Source organism: Procambarus clarkii, chromosome 42 (genome assembly GCF_040958095.1).
Source record: "Procambarus clarkii isolate CNS0578487 chromosome 42, FALCON_Pclarkii_2.0, whole genome shotgun sequence".
NCBI classification, from domain to species: domain Eukaryota; kingdom Metazoa; phylum Arthropoda; class Malacostraca; order Decapoda; family Cambaridae; genus Procambarus; species Procambarus clarkii.
This window is the reverse complement of record NC_091191.1, coordinates 9597778-9611038: the sequence shown is the minus strand read 5'-3', so window position 1 is coordinate 9611038 and position 13261 is coordinate 9597778. Positions and strand designations below refer to the sequence as shown.

Genomic DNA, 13261 nt, shown 5'->3' with positions numbered 1-13261 from the left:
ATACCTTCAAAGTGATGATATTGCCAATCAAGAGATATCCTACAACAGGCATTCTGCAATGGACATCATACAATCAATATTTGCTACGGAATTGACCTTTTAATTGTTCACAAACTTCCTGAAAAGGAAAAAAATTCAATGCAAACAATGGTATGATTGTTTCTCTTGTCAACACGTCTCTTGGTCAAAGTAATACTGTTTTATAGTGACCCCCTTTCAAGTTTAATCCTACGGCAACAGTCTGCTTCATCTCAGCTACAATACTGCTTCATCTCTGCCGCAACACTCGGCTTCATCTCTGCCGCAACACTCGGCTTCACCTCTAGCGCAACACTCGGCTTCACCTCTAGCGCAACACTCGGCTTCACCTCTAGCGCAACACTCGGCTTCATCTCTACCGCAACACTCGGCTTCATCTCTGCCGCAACACTCGGCTTCATCTCTACCGCAACACTCGGCTTCATCTCTGCCGCAACACTCGGCTTCACCTCTAGCGCAACACTGGAAACAAAGGCAGCCGGAAACACCAAAACCGAGGAGAAAACCGGAGGAATCGTCAGACAAAAAGCGACCACCTCAAAGCCTTTCGCTCTCAGAATGAGTGACACTGAACCATTGTCAGAGGTGGGAGGAGTCCGCGCGCCTCTCTAAGCTCAGGAAAATACTGAGTGATACCAACCAAAAAAGCGACGACCACGGAAAAAATATTCGCGGTAATAACGTGAGTTAAACAAAGCAAAGCGAAAATATCGAGCGAAAAGGGACAAAAATACGAGTTACGAAAGAAACGAGCACAAAAACACTTGAGGAGGAAGCGATCATGAAAGGATGCAAGACTCTCAAGGAGTCGTAGAAAAGGAGAATAATATAGAATCTTGAGTTCAAATAAGATGGAGAGCAGCGAAGTTCAATAAGAGCTCAGACAGACAGAAAATTGATCAAAAACAGAATAATAGGTAGAAAGCCCGACAAGAGAGAAATTCAACAAGAGAAGAACAATAGGAAAATCCAACAAGAGAAAGAAAACGCCAACTTTATGCGTATGTGTTTTTTTAGTGAATATATACATACACATATATATATATATATATATATATATATATATATATATATATATATATATATATATATATATATATATATATATAAAAGTTTGTGAGAGTATCACCTCTGGTGCCAATGTGGGGACCCATAGCCTCGGAGAAGAAAAAAAAAGTATTCAGAGGAGACCTTGTGGTTTCTCACTGAACACTAATATTATCTTCTCCTACCACCCCCATTCTTTTGTATGTACACATATATATTTACTTTATTTGAACTTTGTTACAAAAAAGGAGTTACATATGGGTTACAAAGATGGTTATCATAGGTTGTCGAGTTCCTCCAGCTCCTCAGATGGCGGGCAGGAACCCTGGATGCAGTGCGCATTTCCCCTCTGTGTATATATATATATATATATATATATATATATATATATATATATATATATATATATATATATTTAGAAACATTTTCTTCTGAGAAGTTTTTATTGTAACCTATTTGACTGACTGCTGCTTATCGCTGTGAAACTCAATTTCAATAACTAAACCCAATTTACTTTTGTTCATTTGCGATGCCGTAATGGACTTCATTTCGTACTGATGCATCAATTCATCAAACAACGAAGATTCATCAAATATGGTTTATATCCATCGCGCGAGGCATTTTGTGTGGCCCTTCTGTGCCCGGAGTTTAATTAGTCGAAGTTTGTGGCTAAAATGAAGAGGTGAGCCACCCGAGGCGCGCGAGGTGGCGTGGGAGTCTGGCCTCTCCACCTTTCTGCCTCAGAGAACACAGGTGAAGATGGTGTCCCTGCCTCTGCTGGATATCCTGAAGGCGCAGGTGAGGGAGAGGAGGTTGCTGGTGAAGGAAGAGGTCGTGGGAAGGTTATCTGGGGTGGAAGAGGGGGGGGGGTTTGGCTAGGTTTAGGGAAGGGGGATTAGATGCAGTGGGGATTTGGAATAGAATGAGATTTTAAGTAGTTTTGGGGTGGGATAATGGGTTTAGGAGTCAACTGGGATTGGAAGGGATGGTAGGAGTGCATATGGGGGTATTGGCTTGGGGTGGGTGAGAGAAAGCTCTTTGTTGGTTGAGTGCGGGGGGGAGGTCGGGTTCTCCCTCGAAACATAAATCACTCTCAAGAGCTGACTTACCTAATTAATCAAGAAACATTGATTGGATTTAAGACTCTCATATTTGCTGGCTCGTTTACTAAAGCTTCTTAACTTCATCTCAACAAAGTAGACAGTCACTGAGTGACTCGGAAATATACCAAACTTCAAGGAGTCTAAACCCGTTTTTATCATCGTTCCAAAACTCATTAAAAGTATCCGGTCAGTTTCCCGGCCAACCACAGCTGGGCGTCTACGCTCCCTCGTGTGTCCCATTCAGTCCTCCCAATATATCTGGGCGCTCCGGGATAGCCAGAAGAGTTTAAAGAATGTAATAAACCCACCCAAGAGCCAGATAACAACAGCCTTGTGCAGCCTTAGAGAGTCAAGTGCGGCAATTTTCCGCCGGACGTATTCAGAGGTACAATATCTTTCCTTCAGGCAGTGGGATACAATTTGCTTTTGCTATACCAGAGCCAAATAGGGTAATGCATTTTCTTCTATACACGTGAATTTGGTTGAATTATGGCACTACAGCAGATGGATATTATGGTCTGGCTTTTATTCTACATGCATCCAGATAAAGAATGTTTCAGTAATACAGAACCAGATGGAGAATGAATGCTTCAGTATACATAACCAGGTGTATTAGCAGTCATTCTAGTCAACGCTATTGCGTAGAAGCTAAATACTTAGATATTAGTGACAGATAAAGCTTTTTATTTTTAGTTCTTCAACGTGATTCGATTCTGTTCGAAGCTATGACTCGAGACAGGCATATATATATATATATATATATATATATATATATATATATATATATATATATATATATATATATATATATATATATATATATATATATATATATATATATATATATATAAAAGCAAGGAAGAAACATTTAATTCATTACTACCGAACTTAACAAAGTCGTAAGCCAGCTTCATTAGTGAAACTATTTAACAAAATAAGTTTTCATATTAAATTTTGAGTCAAACTTCCGAGGCGTTAATTGGGAAGGATATTTTTCTCCTCGATATAATACTCCTTGTCTACATTATTTAAACTAAACAAAAAACTATGATGCTTTTCCATTTTCTCCTTTCTCGGGAAATTCTGAAGGGACTTGCTTATACAATTCTTGGGATGATTACACATGACAATATTAGTGTGTTTTTTTGAGAGAGAGAGAGAGAGAGAGAGAGAGAGAGAGAGAGAGAGAGAGAGAGAGAGAGGGAGAGAGAGAGAGAGAGAGAGAGAGAGAGAGAGAGAGAGAGAGAGAGAGAGAGAGAGAGAGAGAGAGAGAGAGAGAGAGAGAGAGAGAGAGAGAGAGAGAGAAAGAGAGAGAGAGAGAGAGAGGGAGAGAGAGAGAGAGAGAGAGAGAGAGAGAGAGAGAGAGAGAGAGAGAGAGAGAGAGAGAGAGAGAGAGAGAGAGAGAGAGAGAGAGGGAGAGAGAGAGAGAGAGAGAGAGAGAGAGAGAGAGAGAGAGAGAGAGAGAGAGAGAGAGAGAGAGAGAGAGAGAGAGAGAGAGAGAGAGAGAGAGAGAGAGAGAGTGAGGTGGATGGAACAAAAAGCGAAGGAAATTAGGCTAAATAAAGGCATGAATGGAAGGAGAGGGAGAGAGAGAGAGAGAATTAGAGAGAAAGGAAGGTATTGAACGATAAAAAAACCCGATCCATCCGTTTGAAATAACAAAAGATGGAACAGAAGAAAAATTAGCGAAACAGAGCGAGACAGAGACAGGAAAAGGAAAAACAAAAAGAAAATACCAATAAATATATGATAGATAAAAAAAACGAAAAATGATAAAAGAGCGAGAGAATAAAAATACGAAAAAAACAAAAGACTCACCAAATCAGAAGAAAAGAAACTACGAACAAACAAATCAAATCAAGGGCAAATTCAAGGACATTCAAGGGCAAAAAAAACAAAAAACAAAAGTAGTAAATGAGGGAATAAAAACCAAACGAGGGATTAAACGCAAATATTAAAGTAAAGCGAAAGGACCGAATGTCGAAATGCGAAGGAAAACATTTTGTGATCCCTAAAGCGCTGAGATCTATCTATAATCTGAGCTCCCTGCATACATCACCTACAGGGAAAGTTTATATGACAACAATTCTGGTAGCGAGTTGCGGTGGAAATACATTGAGATAGACGCCTGGCAGGAGACGTGGCAACCTGGCACGAGGCGTGGCAACCTGGCAGGGGACGTGGCAACCTGGTAGGAGGCGTGGCAGCCTGGCAGGAGGCGTGGCAGCCTGGCAGGAGACGTGGCAGCCTGGCACGAGGCGTGGCAACCTGGCAGGGGACGTGGCAACCTGGTAGGAGACGTGGCAGCCTGGCAGGAGGCGTGGCAACCTGGCAGGGGGCGTGGCAACCTGGCAGGAGACTTGGCAGCCTGGCAGGAAGCGTGGCATGCGCTTCTTGACGTTGGCCTGTTAATTGTGTCATTTTACACCAATAGATGGCGTCATCTGTATCTTATAGGCTGCTGCTAACCTTATCTTTTGATAGTGCATTTTTCTGCTGATAGTGATACAGCAACTGTATTATTTACCTCCGAATTTTACTGTTGAACTAACCCCCATAGTTTATGATAAGGTTAAATACCCTGCTGGAATTCGATATTTTTATTTACACATTCCTGGAGCACTGCATTTAATTTATTAACTCTGGTGGATATCACCATAATGCAACTTCTCTCAACCAATTTGTTGAGAATTTTCTGACAAATCCGCTTTAATACAAATTATAAAGCCATATAACATGAATATAAACAATAGTGTGTGTATATCACGAAAATAAACACGTGATTAAGAATGTGACAATGTCAGACCACGGAGGAAAAATGAAACAGGAAATTTCCTTAAGTACTTTCGTATATTGACCTTCTGAAGATGTATTTAATATACGAAAGTACTTAAGGAAATTTCCTGTTTCATTTTTCCTCCGTGGTCTGACATTGTCATAAACAATAGTGTGTGTCTGTGATGCTCCCGGACGCAGGTTCGAATCCTCGTCACGGCCCTTGTGGATTTGATCATAAACAATAGTTTACAACAGTCTGGACTTGCTTAACGATGACCTCTTAGGATTCCATTCTTCAACTGATAGCTGTAAACTATGAGTAAACCCTAAACACTCATTACAAAATGTGTTTGAATTTATTCTCACTCATGGATTTAATTTTTTACTTATTTTTTAGACTGAAGTTATCATAAGAAAGGTCAGAGGTCTGGAGGCCTAGTTTTATACACATGTAAACACTCTAAAGGACAAAATACCCGTCTAAAGGTCCACTAAGGCCCGTCTAAAGGCCCACTAAGGCCCGTCTAAAGGCCCACTAAGGCCCGTCTAAAGGCCCACTAAGGCCCGTCTAAAGGCCCACTAAGGCCCGTCTAAATGCCCACACTAAAGGGCAAAATATGCAAACTGAACATATAAGTGTCCTTAATAAAGTATGACGTTAAGTGTCTTGTGGAAGACTTTACGTAAGTTCGGCTCATTGAGAGAGGGGAGACAGGGAGAGATAGAGGAAAATTGATAACCATCACTGATAATGGAAGCAATTTAATATAGGAAATAATCAGAATATTATAAAGATTAAAAGTCTCCAATCATAACGATGATGACAAGGAGAGTTGTAGAACGAACTTCAGCTCCTGGGGTCCGCCAGTACCGAGCTTCAGCTCCTGAAATTAAGTAGTACTGAGTTTCAGCTCGTGGGATCCTATCATATTACGTTTCAGAACATTCATGTTACTTCCCTCCGTCAGTGGTGACACATTCCCCTTCCTCATCCAGCTTACATCCCCGCTCCTGTGTCAGGTAAGTCCACAACGGGCTCACCATAGCCCGTGCTACTTGCCCCGCTCCTGTGTCAGGTAAGTCCACTACGGGCTCACCATAGCCCGTGCTACTTGCCCCGCTCCTGTGTCAGGTAAGTCCACTACGGGCTCACCATAGCCCGTGCTACTTGCCCAGCTCCTGTGCCAGGTAAGTCCTCTACGGGTTCCCCATAGCCCGTGCTACTTGCCCAGCTCCTGTGCCAGGTAAGTCCACTACGGGCTCACCATAACCCGTGCTACTTGCAACTTTTGGTTCCGATTAGCTGAATCTTTAATAACAACAACATCCCCTTCCCTCTTCCATTCCATACCGCTTCAACGCTTTCCTTTCCCTCTTACCCATTAGTGACGCCACCCATCCCTCGCCCTCTCCCTCGCTCCCCATTCCACGAGACAATTACAACCATTTACGGCACCCAAAATCTGTGAACCAAATTCGCATTAAATATTCCACTTTGAAATATTTGTGTTTATTTTTATATATGTGTAGTATTTCAATCACGAGCCGCAGTCGTTCAATAGAAGAACTGTATACTTAATTGTTTGCTTGGAAATGCGTTCATTTCCCATGGGGTCAGAGGAGGCAATTAGCGGGTCAGGGAAGGCAATTAGCGTTTCTGAACCACGGCTGAGTGGAAGACGGAAGCGTTGACGCTTCCGTCAAGCGTTGACGCTTGAGAATATATTTGTACAAGCAGAAGCGCCTCTTACCATCTGGGCTCAATTCGGATATAACCCAAGAGTGACATTCAGTTTAGTTATATCTAACTAAGATGGTTAATGATGTGCCATGGGCACAATCAGAGAACACTGTATGAACATCAGGGGGTCCGCGGTTGTTCAACGTCCTACCAGCGAGCATCAGAAATATTACAGGAACAACCGTGGACATTTTCAAGAGGAAACTAGATTGTTTCAGCAAAAGTAACAGTGTGACATAATTTGTTTAATCAGTCATGGTATCAGAGATAAGGATTCTGATCCCATAAGGAGGTTACAGTCATTCCTCTCAGATGGGCTGTGATTGGTTCTTCAGGACCAATTGTTTGTTTGTCATTAACAGTTGTCGAAGGGTCACGTCTGAAGGCCTCCTGCAGCTGGAAGAATTCTGACCGGAGAAAGCCGTAACTCGCCGCTGCCGGCGACCAAAGTGTGAAGCAAACAGAATAGAAAGCACGGCGGATCCTGGGAGAAAGTACGGCGGATTCTGGGAGAAAGCACGGCTGATCCTGGGAGAAAGCACGGCTGATCCTGGGAGAAAGTACGGCGGAGGCTTGGAGAAAGTACGGCGGATTCTGGGAGAAAGTACGGCGAATCCTGGGAGAAAGCACGGCGAATCCTGGGAGAAAGCACGGCGAATCCTGGGAGAAAGCACGGCTGATCCTGGGAGAAAGCACGGCGAATCCTGGGAGAAAGCACGGCGAATCCTGGGAGAAAGCACGGCGAATCCTGGGAGAAAGCACGGCTGATCCTGGGAGAAAGCACGGCGAATCCTGGGAGAAAGGGAAAACGCATAATCTTGGCTGAGCAGTCATAATTTATGCCATCTCGCAGGTACAAATTTATCTGACGTAAGAGGAGCGGTGTAAGTGTGTACTGGCGGCTGGAGACCTGAAGTGTGTGTCGTGTTCCACACCCACCAACTGATCCAGTGTACTTATGTCAGAGCGGAAGCTCATACACTCAAATTATTTAACAAGTCCCTTGATACAAGAAAATAATTGTGACTCATCGCCTGCAAATGAAGAACCCTTTTGATTATAACTCTTCTTCACGGCCTTACACGAGCACTCAATTAACACAATATATGGACAGAACAGTGAGAACTCCGTCATATAACCGGCCATATTTGCGGCAGAAGGGAACGACATGACAGACGAGCCACGAGTTTGGAAACGAATCAGTCGTCCAAATCTCAGTGACTAATCCAATCAGTTCAGTTATATCTAACTAAGATGGTTCAGGAAGCCATCGTAAGTCACGCCAGAAGGCTTAGGGGGGCTCTTGCCGTTTTACAAGATTTGAATACGAGAATAAGTGCGTTGAAAGTTAAAAAGTGGTACCACCGACGGGGAAATTTTTCATATTGTTGATACGGGTTAGTTGGCCGTTGCCTTATGAAGATGGAATTGGGGATGGTAATTGGTGGGGATGCTAGGATGTGCGAAATTTCTTGCACACAATCTGGGGGATGGCGATGGATTGATTGATTGATTGATGAAGATTAAGCCACCCAAGAGGTGGCACGAGCATGAATAGCCCGTAAGTGGTGGCCCTTTTGAGCCATTACCAGTATCAAGAGCTGATACTGGAGATCTGTGGAGGTGCAACTGCACCCTGCGTGACGGGAGATGTCTCCCGTCCAGTCATCAAGCTCGGTTTCCTGTTTTGTTTGGGCAAGGTAACAGAATAATTTCATTCGTCTTTAGACTACGTTCATTCCATCCAGCGGCCGACCCCACATTCATGTTTTTTTATCATGCTGTTCATTCAAAATAGGAATTTTCTCAAATATAAATTAATATTATTATATATTAGCATAGTGTACATATTTTGGCATAGGTTATGTTAGGTGTTCTGTTGGCAATTATTCAACCTGTCCTCAGGCCAGGCTCGTTAAAAGGGGGGGGGCAGCAGTCCCCCAAGACGCATTTATCAATCTTAACATACTGTGTATTAACAATATATTTGTTATCGTATATAAGTTAATATTATATATTAACGTGCTATGTATAGTTTGGCATAAGTTAGGTTAGGTGTTTAGGTTCTGTTGGCGATTATTTGTATTTGTAGTACGTGGGTGAAGCATTTACAGCGTTGTGGTTCGAACAAAAGTCGTCAGCGAAGCACTTGTCCCGGAAGTGTTCGGACGTCACCACTTGTGAGTCGTGTGTAGACCGTTTTCATTCACAATCAGGGGCTTAGCGGCCGCATAGAAAAATGAACATTTATCCTTTGTTGATGAAAACGGGCTGCAATAATGTAATTTTTTTTCCCCCACAGCCGTGGAATAGGTTACATCGGCCAGTGAACCTTCGAACCACGAAGCATCGGACACTAAGCGCACAGACTTCCTGCTCAGTTTTGGACGCATAACAGTGCCGGCGCCATTGACACTGAAGCATTTGATCCAGTCAGAGGAACACTGGCTCGAATGGCAGCCGTGACTGGCCGTCTTCACGTAGCGTCGGTGTCCGCCACCACCGGCAGGTGACCCGTGACTCTCTCTTTGGCAGCTGGAACATCGGAGAAGACAGAGAACGAAAGGTCAGTCTTCAAATTTATCATTTACACTCACATAACGTTCGTGGAGGGTCGTTAAACCTAATGTCAGTTTACATAGAGGGAGGGAGTGGCTTCCACGCGTCCTATCTTGAGGTTATCTTGAGATGATTTCGAGGCTTTAGTGTCCCCGCGGCCCGGTCCTCGACCAGGCCTCCACCCCCAGGAAGCAGCCCGTGACAGCTGACTAACACCCAGGTACCTATTTTACTGCTAGGTAACAGGGGCATAGGGTGAAAGAAACTCTGCCCATTGTTTCTCGCCGGCGCCCGGGATCGAACCCGGGACCACAGGATCACAAGTCCAGTGTGCTGTCCGCTCGGCTCCGACCGACTCTCGGCCGGTCCTTCGTCAACTCGATCATAAACTCGACTCTAATAACTTGTTTAACATCTCTTCCTCGGTCATACCTAAGACATAGTAACAGTTGACAAAGGGTTAGATTCGCGAAGAAGTTACGCAAACACTTACGAACCTGTACATCTTTTCTCAATCTTTGGCGGCTTTGTTTACAATTATTAAACAGTTAATGAGCTCCGAAGCACCAGGAGGCTGGTTATAACAATAACAACAGTTGATTGGCAAGTTTTCATGCTTGTAAACTGTTTAATAAATGTAACCAAAGCCGTCAAAGATTGAGGAAAGATGTACACGTTCGTAAGTATTTGCGTATCTGCTTCGTGAATCTAGCCCCAGGCCTCTGTGGGGGACTCACCATAACCAGAAACGAGACTTCGACTCTGAAACAATATGAAACTGTTCCGCACTGAGCAATTCCTTGACCTATGTAGAGTGGTTGACGATGCTTAAGAGGAAGCCATCTGCCAGTTTCTTAAGATGTTCCACAAATCCGCAACAAATGTCAATAAATTTCTTGATGAAGAAAGTATTGTAAGAATCCAAAGCTATCGTTCAAGTCCAGTACGAGGGAGGAACGGCCTCGCGAAATGATAATCAATAGATCGTCTCAACTAATTGGTCACGTTTTACGTGTCACTGTAACCAACGTTGCAAATGCAGCCTACTATGCAAAATAAGACCTTACGAACATCTTACGTTTTCTATGCATCGCCGTAACAGGTTAGGTCAGGTAGGGGGTTGATTAGGTTGCGTACGTTACTGGTTAGGTTAGGAGGTTGGATTTTATACGTAGTGGCGAATCCAGAGAACAGGTTGGGCCATGTTTGGATTGGTTGTGAATTGGCTTTAGCAGTTTTGGTTTGGTTCGGTTGTTGTTGATGTTAAAGATTCGCTACCTGGAACAAAAAGTTCTAAGTAGCACGGGCTATGGTGAGCCCGTAGAGTGTTGCCAGTAAGCTGCACAAGAGTTATTAAGATAACCACAGACAGCGGTCTGTTGTTCGATGCTCATTAGTCCCGGGAAGCGTCGATATCGTCCTGTATTATTTTCAATAAAGCACCACAAATTTAACACTGTGGTAGACTGCGTTACAGTTGTAGTGTACGGGAATCTACGTATGCTGGTTAGCATTGTAGATGTATGGCCACGTCTGTGGTAGGAAAAATAACAAAAATTGATTCTTATCCAGCATCCACTTATCTCCGCTTGCCCAGCATCCACTCATCTCCGCTCACCCAGCATCCACTCATTTCTTACCCAGCATCCACTCATTTCTTACCCAGCATCCACTCATTTCTTACCCAGCATCCACTCATTTCTTACCCAGCATCTACTCATTTCTTACCCAGCATCCACTCATTTCTTACCCAGCATCCACTCATTTCTTACCCAGCATCCACTCATTTCTTACCCAGCATCTACTCATCTCTTACCCAGCATCCACTCATTTCTTACCCAGCATCTACTCATCTCTTACCCAGCATCCACTCATTTCTTACCCAGCATCCACTCATTTCTTACCCAGCATCTACTCATCTCTTACCCAGCATCCACTCATTTCTTACCCAGCATCCACTCATTTCTTACCCAGCATCCACTCATCTCTTACCCAGCATCCAGCCATCTCTTGCCCAGCATCCACTCATCTCTTACCCAGCATCCACTCATTTCTTACCCAGCATCCACTCATCTCTTACCCAGCATCCAGCCATCTCTTGCCCATGACGCTGGAACATGTTCGCTGAGCAAGAGCGAACACACAGCCATATGCATAGATCGGTGCATAGATAGATCGGTGCATAGATAGATCGGTGCATAGATAGATCGGTGCATATGCATAGATCGGTGCATAGATAAATCGGTGCATAGATAGATCGGTGCATAGATAGATCGGTGCATATGCATAGATCGGTGCATAGATAGATCGGTGCATATGCATAGATCGGTGCATAGATAGATCGGTGCATAGATAGATCGGTGCATAGATAGATCGGTGCATATGCATAGATCGGTGCATAGCCTGACCCCCGGATCAGGCTATGCACCGATCTCAGTCTAACTTAAACCTTCCATCCTTCGTCACAACTTTTTTTTTGTTCACGCTTTAAACAAAAAAGTGGGATTGATCATCAACAATGATGAGATGATGAATGTTATGGTCGTAGTGATGGTAACCAAAAAACAAGTGAAACAAATACAACAAAAACATAACTCGTGTGATGAAAACTGCAGCAAAAGAGGGGACTGAAGAGGAGAAATGAAGGGAAAAAGGGGAGGAGAAAGGGTTATTAAAACACTTCAACATGGTTTCCCCTCATGGGTACTAATGGTGGTATTCTGTTGGCTTGACGTGTTCGCGCCGAAATCCATTATGTAAGCTGGATAATTTTCCACACCAGCCCACAAGGGAGACATCTCCCGTCACGCAGGGTGCAGTCGCACCTCCACAGATCTCCAGTATCATCTATTGATACTGGAAATGGCTCAAAAGGGCCACCACTTATGGGCTATGCATGCCCATGCCACCTTTTGGGTGGCTTAATCTTCTCTCTCTCTCTTTCTCTCTCCCCCACACCAGCCCACACAGGAGACATCTCCCGTCACGCAGGGTGCAGTCGTACCTCCACAGATCTCCAATATCAAGCTCTTGATACTGGTAATGGCTCAAAATGGCTACCACTTACGGGCTATTCATGCCCGTGCCACCTTTTGGGGTGGCTTAATCTTCATCAATCAATCAATCCACACCAGACGAGGCTTCCGACCATCTCGTCCTCCGTTGCTCTGTTCTCTCCCAATATTACAGGCCATTACAAAACTACATCCACTTATATTAACCTGTTCTAGGTCTAATGAGAGCAATTTTGGGCCTTACATATGCATTCTTAGGATTAGTATAGTACATTTCATTTACCTGGGCTCTAGGGGACTCGAACCACGGACCCCACAAGTGTGAGGCAGAAGCTCTATCCATTCTGCTATGAGTAGTACAGAGTAGAAGCATGATAGTATTAGTATAGTCCATTTATGTACTATACTAAGCCTAGAAGTTAGGTTAGGTTAGGTAGCTGTGTTCTTTCTCTTGTCCCCTTTACAAAAGCAGTAACATAAAATATATTTCGTTTGAGGCGCAACAGTCTACATTTTGTACGTGTACTCCACAGTCGTTATATGTACCAGTATTTGTGAGGAGAGAAGCCTCAGCTTAACACAAGTGGGACCACAGGAGAGTCGAGGCACCAATAAATGACTAGGATAAACCCGGCGCCGATAACAATCGTCTGAGGTAGTTAGGTGAAGTTTGTGATGTTATTGGAAGGCTGTTCAAGAGTGGACGGGTGGACGGGTGGACGGGTGGACGGGTGGACGGGTGCTTCAGTGGTGTTAGTGACCTACGCAGGCAACAGCACAAGTCTCTCTCATTTCATTCGTTTATGGCCAGCAAAAAGACAAAAATGTTGGAGTGGTTTGTTTTGTGTTGAGGGAGGGTTGAGGGTGTGTGGTGGTGTGGAGGGTGTGTGGTGGTGTGGAGGGTGACTTCGTGTTGGTGATGGAGGCGAGGTATTGTGGTAGAGGTGGTGATGGAGGCGAGGTATTGTGGTCGAGGTGGT

At 43.9% G+C, this 13261-nt stretch overlaps 2 protein-coding genes across 2 annotated transcripts in view; one reads left to right on the top strand and one right to left on the bottom strand.

Annotated features, from left to right (window-relative positions):
* Window positions 1-13261, top strand: part of LOC138373598 (uncharacterized) — a 179993-nt gene that overhangs the window by 64820 nt on the left and 101912 nt on the right. Inside the window, exon 2 of the mRNA XM_069339886.1 lies at window positions 9011-9274. The gene's annotated coding sequence lies outside the window, so the exon portion shown is untranslated. The remainder of the gene's footprint in view (window positions 1-9010; window positions 9275-13261) is intronic.
* The window catches only part of LOC123750214 (neuropeptide CCHamide-1 receptor), a 43074-nt gene that overhangs the window by 3323 nt on the left and 26490 nt on the right, over window positions 1-13261 (bottom strand). The window lies entirely within an intron of this gene.